We start from the raw sequence: 16,299 nt of genomic DNA on the forward strand, positions 1-16,299 counted from the left end.
AGAGAGACTATGGACTGGCAATAAGAAAAAATACTCTCAGTGTTGATGCAATGGAAAAGGCTGTAATAGCACATTACTACCACACCTTATCGACTGACGAGGAACCACTACATGGACTATGCCCACAGGGACCCAATTCCTGGTGCAAGTACAACAAATATCAGGGATCTGATCGTGTATACAAGCACCATCACAGTCTACCAGAAACTGTCATGAAGGCTATAAAAACAATTTTCAGAAATCTTTCTGCAACTGAACTTTTGAAGAAATGTCTCCATGGACGTACACAAAATCAAAATGAGAGTGTGAATAATGTAATTCGGACCAGAATCCCAATAAATTAAAATCCGTATGGTACATGGTATTAAATATATGTAATATTATACTGTAAAGGTTTCATCATTCTGGTGTTAATAACTCATAAGAAAATGTTCCTTACATTTAACATTGGAGGTATAGGACGTTTCGGGTCCCCTTAACAGGCTCCAGGGAATCATACGGGAAAAATTACGTACATTTAAGAACACACAGTGGAATCAAAAACTCGCCAGGATGGATACCACACGTCCTGGAGTGTGGCATACCGACTCGTCTGTCTCGCACACTCATACCTCACCAACAGATGTTTTAACACTGACATTCGGGGTAAACAATCGACATAACATATTATCCAAGCAGGGGTACCCCAAGGTAGCATCATAGGGCCCCTCTTGTTTAATGTCTGCATTAATGATATTCCAACGACACAAAACACGACGGTTGACATCTTCGCGGATGACAGCCATCCTTGCGCAAGACTGGAAGCCGTCAAAGATTAATAACAGACTACAGACAGCACTCAGAACTGTCGAGCCTTGGTTGGAGAAGTGGCGTATTAAAGTAAACGTCGACAAGTGCGAGTCAGTTCTGTTTACTCGCAGGCCAAAATTACTGCGCAAACACCAAAACTGCAGACCAATAACACACATGCAAGCCCAATACGCTTCACTGCGAAAGTCAGATACCTAGGTGTCTGTCTAGACCGGAAGCTTACATGGGGGGGAGCACTACAACACATGACCAACAGGCAAACGCGAGTCTCAAACAACTGTATCCTATGCCCAACAGGAATAGTACACTGAATAGGAGGGTGTCTAGGACATTATACATGACACTGATTAGACCGATGAGGACATACGCAGATCCTGTCTGGGGATACGCAGCGTCCACACACCTGGACCGCCTCCAGAAAATAGAGAACAAGGTATTACGTATCATAAGCAATGCTCCCCGATACACGCGGACAGCGGACCTTCACCGAGAATACCGACTGGAGACTCTCCAGGAGGTATTCAAAAAACTCTCCACACAATTGTACAAGAAGTCAAGTCACTCGAACAGTTCTCACATCCTACACCTGGGCAACTACGACCACAAACATAGATGGAAACACAAACGCCCAAAGACACTCCTTAGGGACTAACTATCTATGGTAATTTCGTAACTACGCAAACGACATAATGAGGTGAGACCCTGCACATTAGCCACTGACTAGCTTGCTAGCTGAGCCTCTGCCATGAGAACTGGCAATCGCAGGGAAGCCAAATACGATTCAGAAACAAACTCCCAACACTTATCACACTGCCAATTGTTCTGAGGGTCATCGAACTGACAAACCCACAACGACATGGCTATGTTACAGGAGCAGAAGCAGCAGCAGCAGCGCTCACCTCCTCGACAGGACTGATCATTCTGTGACAATATGGCATTGCTTCTATGGTACTGATGCATGATACCCAACCACTAACATAACCTTACCTTGCACAATCTGTCGCAGAAAGCAAGAAACCGCTACTGCCCTTACTACCTAACCTGACACTGTCGCAGAGGTTTTTTTCCCTTGGAACTTGCCTTGGTACTTTTCTCCCTCTGCCCTTAAAACCGCTCTTCTTTCAAGCTTGATTTTGTCAAGCGTTTTCGCTCACTTCTGTCACCCAGATGCTCCCGTATTAATGGGTAATCTTACCCAGACGTACGGATAACATCGCAGTTCCTCGCTCTGCGACCTCCTCGGTTCTAAATACTAACAATGCAGAGGTGACAGTAGACCTTTTGAGTTGGTCACCATGCTTGTGCGAGCATGGAGGGGCTCACACCTATGATTAAAAAAAATAGTTGAATTGCTTATTTCTCTCTTTCTCTATCATAAAGTTAATTTTGGCGACGATACTTTTCGAGCGTACCAATATGACATCCATCTCCTCTTCACCATGTGGCCTCAGTACAAAGATATCAATTATATAGCGGTACCGCTTAGATGGTCTTTTACGAGACGTCTGCAGTGTCCGTTGTTCCAAAATTTCCATCAACAAATTGGTGACAGCTGGCTAAAGAACGCTGTCCACAGCCACACCGTCAGTTGCTACACTGGAAATACGTTGTAGTGAGTCAGGGTCTAAGCAAAGGTACTATGTGAATATAAAACATATTTTCTATCAATGAAATAACTTAACTGAAAGGACCATCATCAATCAGGACACAAAATCAGTACTGACAAGAATACCACTTGAGCCCATTTTCATGTCTTTTTGTTCTTTAATAACAGGCGCTGAGCTTTTAATGTAACTGTCAATTTTACCAATTTATGTTGGTAGCAATGAGGTTCGATATCTGGTCACCTCATGGTTGGGAGACCTTACAGTGCAATACATCTGGTTTGCACTTTCGGTAACCCATACAGTACGGGGCGATCAAGTATTCCTGCAGAGTTGTTTCTTATCGTGAACACCTACATGGTACGACACAACGTCTCTATATTGCATAATACAGAGAGTCTTTTCTCTCGGCTGTAATTATGATTGTAACGAGAAAGATATGAAACACGTAGCGGAAACATTTTTGATACCTCAAGAGAATAAAACAAATATTGCTGGTCTGTAGGTGTAAATGTTATTAACGAACAGGGCTGACGTTCGAGAGGAGCGGGATTCTAATACTCATTCAACCACCGTAACTTAGGTTTAACGTACATCGTTGAAGTCATATGCTGGAACTGATCCTGTCAAAGCGCAAACGATCGATTTCGTTCCCCAACCTTGTGCAACTAACTTCTGTTACTCATCTTAAACGAACTAATTGTCGACAGGAAGGTAAGCTTTCATAATCTTTCATTAAACATTGAGTAAAATCGTCGTGTTACCAAGGAATTTGTGACGTGCAATAAAGCATATACACAGGAATAAAGGCAACTATTTTTAAAACGCTGTACCTAATTGCAACATTACTTACCATGCTTTGATATTTATGGGCACTGTTTGTTCTCATCAAGGTGTTGCTCAAGCTCTATCGTTTATTGACAACAGCCTCTCTGGTAGCTACCCACAACACGTCATTGGTGGATTTATGGTATTACAGCTTTCAAGGCTAGTAAGCAGGTAACGGCAGGCTTTCCTCCCACTCACATTCTGTCCCTACCTGTTCTCTTGCACCGATGATCACTTCGCGCCAGTACAATATAGCATGTATCAGAATTTGAAAGGTGCTCCATGTGACAGAGAGGTCAAAACGGGAAAAAATCTGTAACATGGGGAATAGGGACATATTAGTTAGCAGAGAACAGGGGCAGGAATAAGAATTTTACTTGTGTGCAGGTGTATCATTTTAAATGAAGAATACTAATATGGGGAAAATATACGACAGTAGAAGAAAACATTTTAGTAAAATTGAGACGTGACCGACATAACTATGAATGTATGGTTACTGGTCGCCACTGACTTCAAGTCCCTAACTAATTAGGCTCATATCTGACGCAAACTCACATGCCAACAGATAAACAGCGCTTCTCAGTGAATCTGACGGGAAGGAGACAAAGTGATCATCTCACTGAAACACACATTCTTCGAATAAAACTTTGTTGACGAGGGTAATTTCATTATATGAGGCGGGATCTTACTGGATTTCTTTCGGATGTCCCGCAATGCAACGTTGTGGAACATCTTACTTGCATGGTGGGGCACCGGCTGTTTCCCTGCTTCCGTTAGACGGAATCTAATGCAGCAGTATGAACCAAGATGGATGAGCAGATCAGAATCTGTATCTTGGCCTCCAAGATCACTTCACCTCAACACTATGAATTTTTTTGTATGGGGTAATCTCAGAAGAAAGTGAACAGCACTGCCGTTGATAAGGATGAAAACCTAGATCAGGGAATTACACAGTTTGTTAATATTTACAAGATAGTCTAGTAAAGCGGTGTTAGGAAGAACTGCTAACTCACTGCCGAGACTTGTGCAGCACTACATGCGAATGAGAGTACAAGTGGAACATCTCCATTAACAAGTACTAGTGTACAGTAAGCTGTACATGTAATATGCTGAAGCAGTATGGTATTTCTTGTTAATGTAGGCCATAGGTGAAAACCGAGCCGGCTTAGAAGGGGACGTAATCTCAAAGATTACTTTTCAAATACATTTGTGCTACTAATGAAAACGTAAACGTTTTCTTTTCTTCAACTAGCACAATATTTCTTACTGAAGTCAGTAGCGACTCGTAACCACCCATTCATAACTTTTAACCGAGTCAGTTTCCGTTATTAATTACGATACACCCCGTATAACAGAGCACCGGCAGAGCGGTGTACCTCCATACCGCATCCGATGACGGCATTGGCAAAGGATGACACGGCGGTTGGTTGGGCCCAACTTGTCTGTCTAGGGTAAGAACGGAAAACTTTACCCTTTTTACCGTGTAACAGAGCAATGTGTATTGCAGGAAGTAATATAGAGCGCTGTGACAGTGAATTTCATGGCCTGGCACGCTTCCTGGAAATTTTGTAGAGATCATCGTCTCTTGTTCGTGGATAAGAGCCAGGAGTTGAGCTGTACAATAGCAACTTCCTTCCTGTGGCTTCTTTTGGAGGAGGCAGCGGCAGATCCAAGAGGAGGGCCCCGGCGGTGGTAAGGAGTTAGCATTCATGGAGGCCTTTAGAGCCCTGTCCTGCAATCCAGATTTAGTTTTTCTTTCCCGGTTTTTGTTCAATACGAGCTTGTGTTTCGCCTCTACTGACATCTACATCTACAGCGTATAAATGATAACTGTTTACAGCTTTACAACGTGTCAATATGGTGTAGGAGAAGCCACGACGATGAGTTTGACATAACACACTTGGGGTATATCAAGACGGAAAACTACCTGATTCAAAGATGGAGTATGCGGACAATGGCGGCTACTACCTTTATGGATGAGCTGTTTTTTTCCTGAGCTTGCCTGCACTATCTCTAAGGAATTGTAAGGACTGAATAACCTGTCTCTACCCAGGAATTTTTCTAAACAATTCCCCCAGGGATGTTCAACGCCTTTCTTCGCGTGATTGCTTGGTAATTTTTTCAACATGTCCGTTACACTCTCTCGTCAGTAACACAGGCCTGTAATCATTCGAAGAGTCCTTCTTTGTCCTAGATCAGTGGCCCTTCTTAAATTCAAGCGAATTAGAATGGTAAGACAATGTACACGCAACGGGAGAACGGGAATTCTAATTCTAGATTTATGTTTTCCGTGGTTCCCCTACGCGGATGAAGGAAAATTTCGTACTGGTTCCTTTGATAAGTGCACTTTTGATTTCCTTCCTCATAAGTCCCCAATCGAGCTAGTGCTCCATCAGCAGAGTCCTCACGGTCTACGAGACGTTGACTATAAACTTCCTTCCTTTCTCCTCATGTTACGCCAACCTGGTATGAGTCCCATATAGTTGAGCAGTATTCACAAAAGGCCCCCACAAATCTTTTGTTGACAAACAGCAGTTTCCCAGGATGCAGTGAATGAATCGTAGCCTGCATTTTTTTAACCTACTTCCAAGCCTTTGTGGTAGTGCCACATGAAATCGTCACTCACAAATATTTGTTGACACGAGGTTCGTTAATAATGTAATCAAAAGATGAGTGGTGGCATGAGCCCCCTCTCATATTTCTATCTTACGACTCTCCTCTCTATTTGCATGCGGTGGAGGGCTGCTATTCCTTCACACGCGGACTTCCCACGCAGCGTCTCTCGTCACCCGGGTGGTCCGGTGACAGGCGGGTTAAGCCGACGTGTGTGAGGCAGTCGAGTGAATGCTTTGCAGACGCCGACATTGTCAAGAGACACGCCCGCTGGGGTGTGAAGTAGCGGCTGGGCTAGAGGTTCCGTTACTTCGGAGAAACTTAGCGAAAACACTTTCTGGCGGGCTACCAGCGAGGCGTGGGAATGACTTATGTACCCAGGCAGCTGTGGCGGGAAAATTCCCGCGCTTTCTGCAAAATAGGACTGTGATTGGCTTGCTCAGGGCATAGCTCCGTGACGGAGCAAAATCAGCACAGAAATTGGCGCCAAGAATCTCCATTGGTGGAATGGTAGTGCCCCGGCAATGGAGTGGAATTTCCGCCGGTTTTCGAGTTGCTGATTGGAACGTATCCACGGCCACTGTCGTGGGGGCGGAAATGTTCTGTGTTCGGCCTGTACGGGTGCTCTTGTGGGGAGTCAGCAGTCGCCTTTCGGTCGAGGACGTCGAAGCAACCAGCCCTCGCCTGCGGTACGCCAGATCGTGTTCTGGCAGTCAAGAAGACAGTTTTGGTAATGTATGTCCGCAGCACCGGCAGATAGGGATTTTCCTAGGTGATAATCAGAGCTCAGCAGAGCGCGCCTGTTCGTCTTTTTCTAACTTTGTTCTGTCTTGAGTAGCAGCAATTACTGTTGGGTTAGCGGTGTGTCTCTCTTGAGATTTGAGTGGCAAGGAATTGGCTCCACATACCACTTCGTCTTAAACCTCACGATCTAGTTTAGGGACAACTTCACCTTTACAGTGTTTGTATGAGTCTCCAATTCGAGCCAATTTAATGTATCATAAATTAGAATTCATGTGTTTTTGTTTATTAATTTGTGTTTAGTCTTAATAAATCATATTGTTATTTTGGACAGAACTTTCATTCTGTTAATCGATAGAGCAACCCTATCATTCCTCACTATGCTAATGAAACCTTTGTTTATTTAACTTATTTATCAAATTAAATTATTGCAGGTGCCAAACTCTCTTCTACTCCACTGGCAGGGTTGATTAGAGTCAGTTCGCGTATTTTTTTTATCCTTGTGCAACAGCAAAAGTCGGAGTTAGAATAGGGGGGGCTTAGAGCATGATTTACATATGTGGATTCTAGTAGAATTTAGTGATAAATACACTGCTAGCCCCGGCACCTCGCATAATATGGCGACCCTGCCAGGATCTTTCCTGAGAATCACTGATTAACAAACAGTATTCTTAGTACGAACATTCAAATTTTTTTTTCTCTAATTTTTTTTATTGATTAATACCCAAGTTTTTTTTCTGGTAGTTCCGCGTTTAGTTTTAAGTAGCGGCGCATGATTACAGTTTTTGTTTTCAGTGTATATATTTTTTTTGTTCATTGTTTTTTGTGTTTCGTTGATGTGGTGTCCGTACCATATCACACTTTGTCGGATTTGTGTGCGGTTTCTGTACCACATCAAATTGTGTTTGTGATTACAGCGTTGGAACAGCGTTGTTGAAATTTTATGTCTATGTGTAAAAATATATGGAGTAGATTAATTTAATTGTGCATTCTAGATAAATTTGTTTTTCATGAATGATAACGAGAAGTAAGGCACGACTATTATCGATCGAAGCTAAAACAAAAGAGGATAGAATAATGGATAAGGGGCAGTTTACTGACGGGAATAGGTTCGGAGATGAGATGGGCACATTTTTAGCAGGACAGGACGCCAGGGTCATTGATGAGGAAGGTGATTTGGACGCGATCTTAGAGCAACGTCGCGGCCATGATTATGATAGTGAATTGGAGGATGGAACAGAGACAGGCACACAGGTCGAGACGGTAGCAGAAGTTTATAGTCAAACGAACGAGTGCAGACAGAGGCCAGCTCGGTCACGTCAGAGCTCTAGCGCCCAGGTGTCCAGAGTTACATCGCCCATGTTTGAAGAGGATCAAGAAGATGACGTAAACCCAATACTGAGCTTCCTACGATCAATGAAAGAAGAAGCTGATGAACAACGTAAGAAGGAGAAGGAAGAAGATGAGAAACAACGTAAGAAGGAGAAGGAAGAAGATGAGAAACAACGTAAGAAGGAGAAGGAAGAAGATGAGAAACAACGTAAGAAGGAGAAGGAAGAAGATGAGAAACAACGTAAGAAGGAGAAGGAAGAAGCTGAGAAACAACGTAAGAAGGAGAAAAAAGAAGCTGACGAACAGCGTAAGAAGGACATGGGGGCAATAATTTCGCATATAGGGGAAATTCGTTGGGAATTATTAACAATAAAGAAAGAATGTGGAGAAGCAAAACAAATGTCAATGGTAGCACAAAAAGTAGCAGGCCTAGCCAAAACTGCAGCAACAGGGGCAATGAAAATCGCAAGAGTAACTTTTCAACTCGCAGAGCGCTTGCGACGTGCGACACAAGTCCACTCAAAATCCCTAGCGGCCTTAAAGACTCAAGGTAATATTGCGGTTACGAACATCACGAAACGAATGAAAGAAGTAGAGAGTCGGATAGCGAAACTAGAGCGAAACGGGCACACGAGCACTGCGCGTTCGGATACCAATGATGGAGTACACAGGATTGTGTCTCCGAGGAAAAGCCCGCCGTGCTCTAGCCCAGTGACAGCGTGCGTAACGAACAATGCACACGCAGAAACACCTAGTAATAGCTCCAATAATTGTAGCCCACTTAGGAAAGTGAATTCTGAGTGCCACTGCCACTGTGATACGGAGGTAGCACATCACAGTTATCAGCAAGATAGATCAGGACACTCAGCAGACGTGCAAGTATCGGAAACGAGTGACAACACCAGTGCGAGGATCGGACAGGATTTTGATCACAATCACTTCCTGTCGATACTAAAATTCCAAAAGTTCAGAGATAATGGAGGGTCGATGCATCCCAAGAGCTGGGTGATGCAGTTTTCAAATTCATTACCGTCATCATGGCCAACCCTGGCAAAATTAGAATTCATGTGTGGACACATCGAAGGCCAAGCCGCGGAAAAGATGCGGGGTGTGGCAGCGACGTGTCAGACTTATCAGGAATTTGTTGATGCGTTCCTGGGGATCTACTGGTCAAAGGAAACGCAAGACAGGATTAAAGACGAAATAATATTTTGTCCTGAACTGGAAGTGTCCGGGCATAAGAGCGCAACCAAATTTTTTGATGATTTACTCAAGAAGAATCAGTTTTTAGATAGTCCATATAGCAAGGGAGAAATCATCAAATTTTGTTTTTCCAAATTGCCTGTTAGGTATCAACAGACACTTGTCGGCAAGTGTGGATCTCACATCGAAGCATTCAAGAGTCTATTGCGCGAACTCGAAGTAGTCTTCGATAAACAAGACGCAAAGGACAGGAAGAAGGCGCAAAATAACAAATACCACGGGCCAGCAAGGGCAGACGACAACAGATCGCATAATCGCGCTCGTCAGTTAGGAAACCAGGGTTACGGAAATCAAAGTTACGCAATTCAAGATTATGGAAACCAGAGACACGGAAACCAGAACGTCAGGGAACAGGGTCAATCTAGACAAGGAATCTGGGACAGGAGGAATAACGAACGGCGAAGCGACCGTAACTGGAGAGAGCGAAATCAAGGACCACAGGAGAACCAGGAGATTGAAATTAGACCTGCAAATCCTAAGGCACGTCAGAGGAGGGGGAGTCTGACAAGGGATTGGCGCTAGTCCATAGGACTCCACCACATCTCTCACACAAAGAAGTTCGTGGAATAATAGTAGTTTAAGTGGTGTACATAGTAGAATAGGCAAATATATGAACCTTTCTTCGGGGAACAATAATCGTTGCATTAATAGATTAAGATTGTTAAAGTATTAACACGCTGCGTTTTCTCGCATAAGAATTTTCTGCTGTTAACTTTTTTTGTCTATGTTCGGGATCTCCTCTGTCGTTGCGATAAGAGACACTACCTTTCCATGAGCAATGTTTTTGTCCTTTCCTATCTGGTGTCCATGTTAAGGGACAAAGATGAGTGACGAGATGTCGCACAAACGGGCGCATACAAGAACGTGCTCTTAGAAGCGTTCTGAGAAGTCGTGATACGCTCCATAGCGGCCACAACCAGTTCGTGAGTCGTTCATACCAATGCTTGCAGGCACGCGTCAGTGCACTGCAAGATTGTGGTATATTGCGTGATTTCGAGGATGAATATGGGCAGTATAGTTTTTTTTGCAGAGCTGCGCCAGCATCGTTGTCTTGCAAGTCGGGGTGATCCTGTGAGCGTTTGACTCCAATGGTGCCCTAGACGAGAGAAATGCGAGCATAAAGCCTACCATGCCAATGTGCTGGTTGGGGATTTAGCGTGCTGCTCGTGACTGTCACAGATGAATAACCAAGGAATTATACTTGGAGATTCGTGACATACTCTGTAGCTGGCGTGTGTTGGGCGACTGAATCCGCAACAGGAACCAGTCCTGGCTTGGTCATATTACATTGCCTCTGGAAAGGTGTGCTTTGATCGCGAAGACTGCATAACATAAAAAAAAGAAGTTGCAACTATAAATTTATTGTCGTGTATAGCCATGGCTAACCCAGTCTCTGGAGTTTCAGTGAGGCGTAGTGAGAACTCGGAGGCCATGTCGTACGGCGCGCACATCACTGTCGTCAATAGCGGCGAGCAGCGAGACATCTCAACGTAACAGGAATTATGTAAGAGTATTGTATAAAAAAAAAGTAATAATAATAATAATAGAGTACCATATTCTAGGATAAATTAAACTTTAGGATTTTTACAATAACTAGATTAATATTGTGGGGGTTTTCTACCACAAGTGTTGTGTTTGGCGCGCGCCTGTTGGGATGTTATTTTTCAGGTCATGAAACCACAGACCCGAGATGGAGGGACGACCGGCGAGCGAACGTACAATAGTTGCATGTTCGAACGTACAATAGTTGCATGTTCTTTATAGCTCAGTAAAACTTCAGCCTGCATAATAATATAATTTATTTAGAAGACATAGAATGTAGATCGTTGGCATATGGTAGTTAATTCTTGAGCATGTCTACTGTCGATCTATATAATTAATAGTAATATTAGTGCGGGCCCGCACATTTAGTTGTTCATCCATTACAAAGCATCAGTTATCACACACCATGTACAATACTGAGATCGGTCTCTACACATATATCAAAATAAAGTATTTCCATGTCTAGATTAGATGTTATAATGATTGCCATAGATTAATAACTATAAATGTAAAATAAGAGTGTCTGAAATGACAGACCATCAATGTTTCATTATGTAAATTTATTATAACATAGAAGGTCATGGGAAAAAGTTAGGCATAAGATTTTTGTAAGAATTGTGCAGATGACGAGGATCGTGGCAATGCGGAGGCCGGCCGGAGCGGGAACAAGAGGTCTACGGCTACCTGCAAGAAAAGAGCGTCAGCACCCCACCTGACGTGAAGGGCGGGAACATCCGGTCCACAGGCTGACGGTCACCCGGCCGCATACCTGAGGGATTACGCGGGACCCTCGCCAGGCCACAAGCGAAAGTGAGGCTGGCCGTTGACACTGACACGCGACCCACACGCGACAGCCTGCTAGCTCTCCGGACGCGGCAGCCGTTTGGAGGGATTCCCTGCGGCAGACCACGTTGTCGTGAGTACACGAAGAAGATCACATATCGTGTCAGAATCTGCGCCTCATGTGCCTCAGGACAGAAAGGGACGCTATATACTCACCTGTTTGGGTTTTTACAACTCACTAGCATTGGCCGATCTGCATACACAAAGCAGTATCGTGCCACACTAACAAATGTATGGTCTCATTTCTAACTTCTCCTCTCTTTTAGAGAGCAGTTTTAGCAATCGTCACTCCTAGTTCGATCCTGTATGGATCACACACTTGTGGAGTCACTCCACGTGCCATCATCCCTTGTCGAACTGCAATATTGGGAAACGTAAAGTACTGTCCAGCGAGAGAAGAGACCTAGACTAGTGATGTATCCCAACAAATAGACCTCAGAGACAATTAATCGACGTGAGGAGAGCCTATCACTGTGTCTTCCTACCGTACTGCCATGATCATATGCGTGGGTCTGACTACAATCTCAACAGCGTACTGCAGACACCCCAGAACTCCCTATTGCTGTTGCCACAACGTAGCAACAACACCCGACGTTTAGCCTTATGTGATGTCAGTACTGTGTAATTAGTGAAGTGCTACGGATATTTCTAACAATGTGATTTAGTGCCTCATTCTCAGCACAGTCGTGAACTTTGTGCAATGTGCATGCACAATTTGATGCCCCATGAACCTTTTTTTCTTTTCTTTCTTAAATTTCTTTCTCTAGTGTTGGTTTTGTAATGTATGTTATACCTTGTATGTGTTTGTGTTTTTCACTGTAATTCTTATTACAAATTACTGTATTGTTCTCCACACCATGTTTTTTTTGTATTTTGTATTTATTGTTGTGTGTATGCGAACAGTGTGCCTGAAGTCCCCATAAACTGAAGCAGATACCACCACTGTCATTGTGAATGGACCATCAGTTCAGGGAACATTTTGTAAAGGTTATTCTTGCTGCAGGGAGACAGAATGAATCGGAGGTTGTAATTAGATTCTGAAAGCTCACAAAGAGATTGTTAACTTAAATAGTATCATGTGTAAGTGAGTTCAGGTTAGTTTAATGATTAAAATTGTTGTAACATCTTGGGCATTTAATTGCGGAGCACTCCAACTCTGATTGTAAAGAATAAACTGCTCCATATTTGGCTCAGATGCCCGGGCCATACTTAGAGCGTGAATGTCTGCGTGAATCGGTGTTTGGAAGGGGCTCCCTGGGTATGGATGTGTGATGTGAGTGTTAGTGTTCCATATTAAGAAGGTGAAGTTGGCTACATCATAAATAATCCTCCCTCTATGAGCTGCATTTTTCAGTTGCAGTGATTTTCTTTATAGAGTGCGGCATGTGGAGCCAGTTGCGAGATTGTTCTTGGGCGATTGACTCACTACCTTGCTCCTAAGTGAGCCAACCGCTCACCAATTACAGTCTAAAATGGCGTAGGGGCTATGAGTGGTGGCATGAGCCCCCTCTCATATTTCTATCTTACGACTCTCCTCTCTATTTGCATGCGGTGGAGGGCTGCTATTCCTTCAGACGCGGACTTCCCACGCAGCGTCTCTCGTCACCCGGGTGGTCCGGTGACAGGCGGGTTAAGCCGACGTGTGTGAGGCAGTCGAGTGAATGCTTTGCAGACGCCGACATTGTCAAGAGACACGCCCGCTGGGGTGTGAAGTAGCGGCTGGGCTAGAGGTTCCGTTACTTCGGAGAAACTTAGCGAAAACACTTTCTGGCGGGCTACCAGCGAGGCGTGGGAATGACTTATGTACCCAGGCAGCTGTGGCGGGAAAATTCCCGCGCTTTCTGCAAAATAGGACTGTGATTGGCTTGCTCAGGGCATAGCTCCGTGACGGAGCAAAATCAGCACAGAAATTGGCGCCAAGAATCTCCATTGGTGGAATGGTAGTGCCCCGGCAATGGAGTGGAATTTCCGCCGGTTTTCGAGTTGCTGATTGGAACGTATCCACGGCCACTGTCGTGGGGGCGGAAATGTTCTGTGTTCGGCCTGTACGGGTGCTCTTGTGAGGAGTCAGCAGTCGCCTTTCGGGCCCGCATCTCGTGGTCGTGCGGTAGCGTTCTCGCTTCCCACGCCCGGGTTCCCGGGTTCGATTCCCGGCGGGGTCAGGGATTTTCTCTGCCTCGTGATGGCTGGGTGTTGTGTGCTGTCCTTAGGTTAGTTAGGTTTAAGTAGTTCTAAGTTCTAGGGGACTTATGACCACAGCAGTTGAGTCCCATAGTGCTCAGAGCCATTTGAACCATTTGATTTCGCCTTTCGGTCGAGGACGTCGAAGCAACCAGCCCTCGCCTGCGGTACGCCAGATCGTGTTCTGGCAGTCAAGAAGACAGTTTTGGTAATGTATGTCCGCAGCACCGGCAGATAGGGATTTTCCTAGGTGATAATCAGAGCTCAGCAGAGCGCGCCTGTTCGTCTTTTTCTAACTTTGTTCTGTCTTGAGTAGCAGCAATTACTGTTGGGTTAGCGGTGTGTCTCTCTTGAGATTTGAGTGGCAAGGAATTGGCTCCACATACCACTTCGTCTTAAACCTCACGATCTAGTTTAGGGACAACTTCACCTTTACAGTGTTTGTATGAGTCTCCAATTCGAGCCAATTTAATGTATCATAAATTAGAATTCATGTGTTTTTGTTTATTAATTTGTGTTTAGTCTTAATAAATCATATTGTTATTTTGGACAGAACTTTCATTCTGTTAATCGATAGAGCAACCCTATCATTCCTCACTATGCTAATGAAACCTTTGTTTATTTAACTTATTTATCAAATTAAATTATTGCAGGTGCCAAACTCTCTTCTACTCCACTGGCAGGGTTGATTAGAGTCAGTTCGCGTATTTTTTTTATCCTTGTGCAACAGCAAAAGTCGGAGTTAGAATAGGGGGGGCTTAGAGCATGATTTACATATGTGGATTCTAGTAGAATTTAGTGATAAATACACTGCTAGCCCCGGCACCTCGCATAATATGGCGACCCTGCCAGGATCTTTCCTGAGAATCACTGATTAACAAACAGTATTCTTAGTACGAACATTCAAATTTTTTTTCTCTAATTTTTTTTATTGATTAATACCCAAGTTTTTTTTCTGGTAGTTCCGCGTTTAGTTTTAAGTAGCGGCGCATGATTACAGTTTTTGGTTTCAGTGTATATATTTTTTTTGTTCATTGTTTTTTGTGTTTCGTTGATGTGGTGTCCGTACCATATCACACTTTGTCGGATTTGTGTGCGGTTTCTGTACCACATCAAATTGTGTTTGTGATTACAGCGTTGGAACAGCGTTGTTGAAATTTTATGTCTATGTGTAAAAATATATGGAGTAGATTAATTTAATTGTGCATTCTAGATAAATTTGTTTTTCATGAATGATAACGAGAAGTAAGGCACGACTATTATCGATCGAAGCTAAAACAAAAGAGGATAGAATAATGGATAAGGGGCAGTTTACTGACGGGAATAGGTTCGGAGATGAGATGGGCACATTTTTAGCAGGACAGGACGCCAGGGTCATTGATGAGGAAGGTGATTTGGACGCGATCTTAGAGCAACGTCGCGGCCATGATTATGATAGTGAATTGGAGGATGGAACAGAGACAGGCACACAGGTCGAGACGGTAGCAGAAGTTTATAGTCAAACGAACGAGTGCAGACAGAGGCCAGCTCGGTCACGTCAGAGCTCTAGCGCCCAGGTGTCCAGAGTTACATCGCCCATGTTTGAAGAGGATCAAGAAGATGACGTAAACCCAATACTGAGCTTCCTACGATCAATGAAAGAAGAAGCTGATGAACAACGTAAGAAGGAGAAGGAAGAAGATGAGAAACAACGTAAGAAGGAGAAGGAAGAAGATGAGAAACAACGTAAGAAGGAGAAGGAAGAAGATGAGAAACAACGTAAGAAGGAGAAGGAAGAAGATGAGAAACAACGTAAGAAGGAGAAGGAAGAAGATGAGAAACAACGTAAGAAGGAGAAGGAAGAAGCTGAGAAACAACGTAAGAAGGAGAAAAAAGAAGCTGACGAACAGCGTAAGAAGGACACGGAGGCAATAATTTCGCATATAGGGGAAATTCGTGGGGAATTATTAACAATAAAGAAAGAATGTGGAGAAGCAAAACAAATGTCAATGGTAGCACAAAAAGTAGCAGGCCTAGCCAAAACTGCAGCAACAGGGGCAATGAAAATCGCAAGAGTAACTTCTCAACTCGCAGAGCGCTTGCGACGTGCGACACAAGTCCACTCAAAATCCCTAGCGGCCTTAAAGACTCAAGGTAATATTGCGGTTACGAACATCACGAAACGAATGAAAGAAGTAGAGAGTCGGATAGCGAAACTAGAGCGAAACGGGCACACGAGCACTGCGCGTTCGGATACCAATGATGGAGTACACAGGATTGTGTCTCCGAGGAAAAGCCCGCCGTGCTCTAGCCCAGTGACAGCGTGCGTAACGAACAATGCACACGCAGAAACACCTAGTAATAGCTCCAATAATTGTAGCCCACTTAGGAAAGTGAATTCTGAGTGCCACTGCCACTGTGATACGGAGGTAGCACATCACAGTTATCAGCAAGATAGATCAGGACACTCAGCAGACGTGCAAGTATCGGAAACGAGTGACAACACCAGTGCGAGGATCGGACAGGATTTTGATCACAATCACTTCCTGTCGATACTAAAATT

This window comes from Schistocerca nitens, chromosome 3 (assembly GCF_023898315.1).
Source record: "Schistocerca nitens isolate TAMUIC-IGC-003100 chromosome 3, iqSchNite1.1, whole genome shotgun sequence".
NCBI classification, from domain to species: Eukaryota; Metazoa; Arthropoda; class Insecta; order Orthoptera; family Acrididae; genus Schistocerca; species Schistocerca nitens.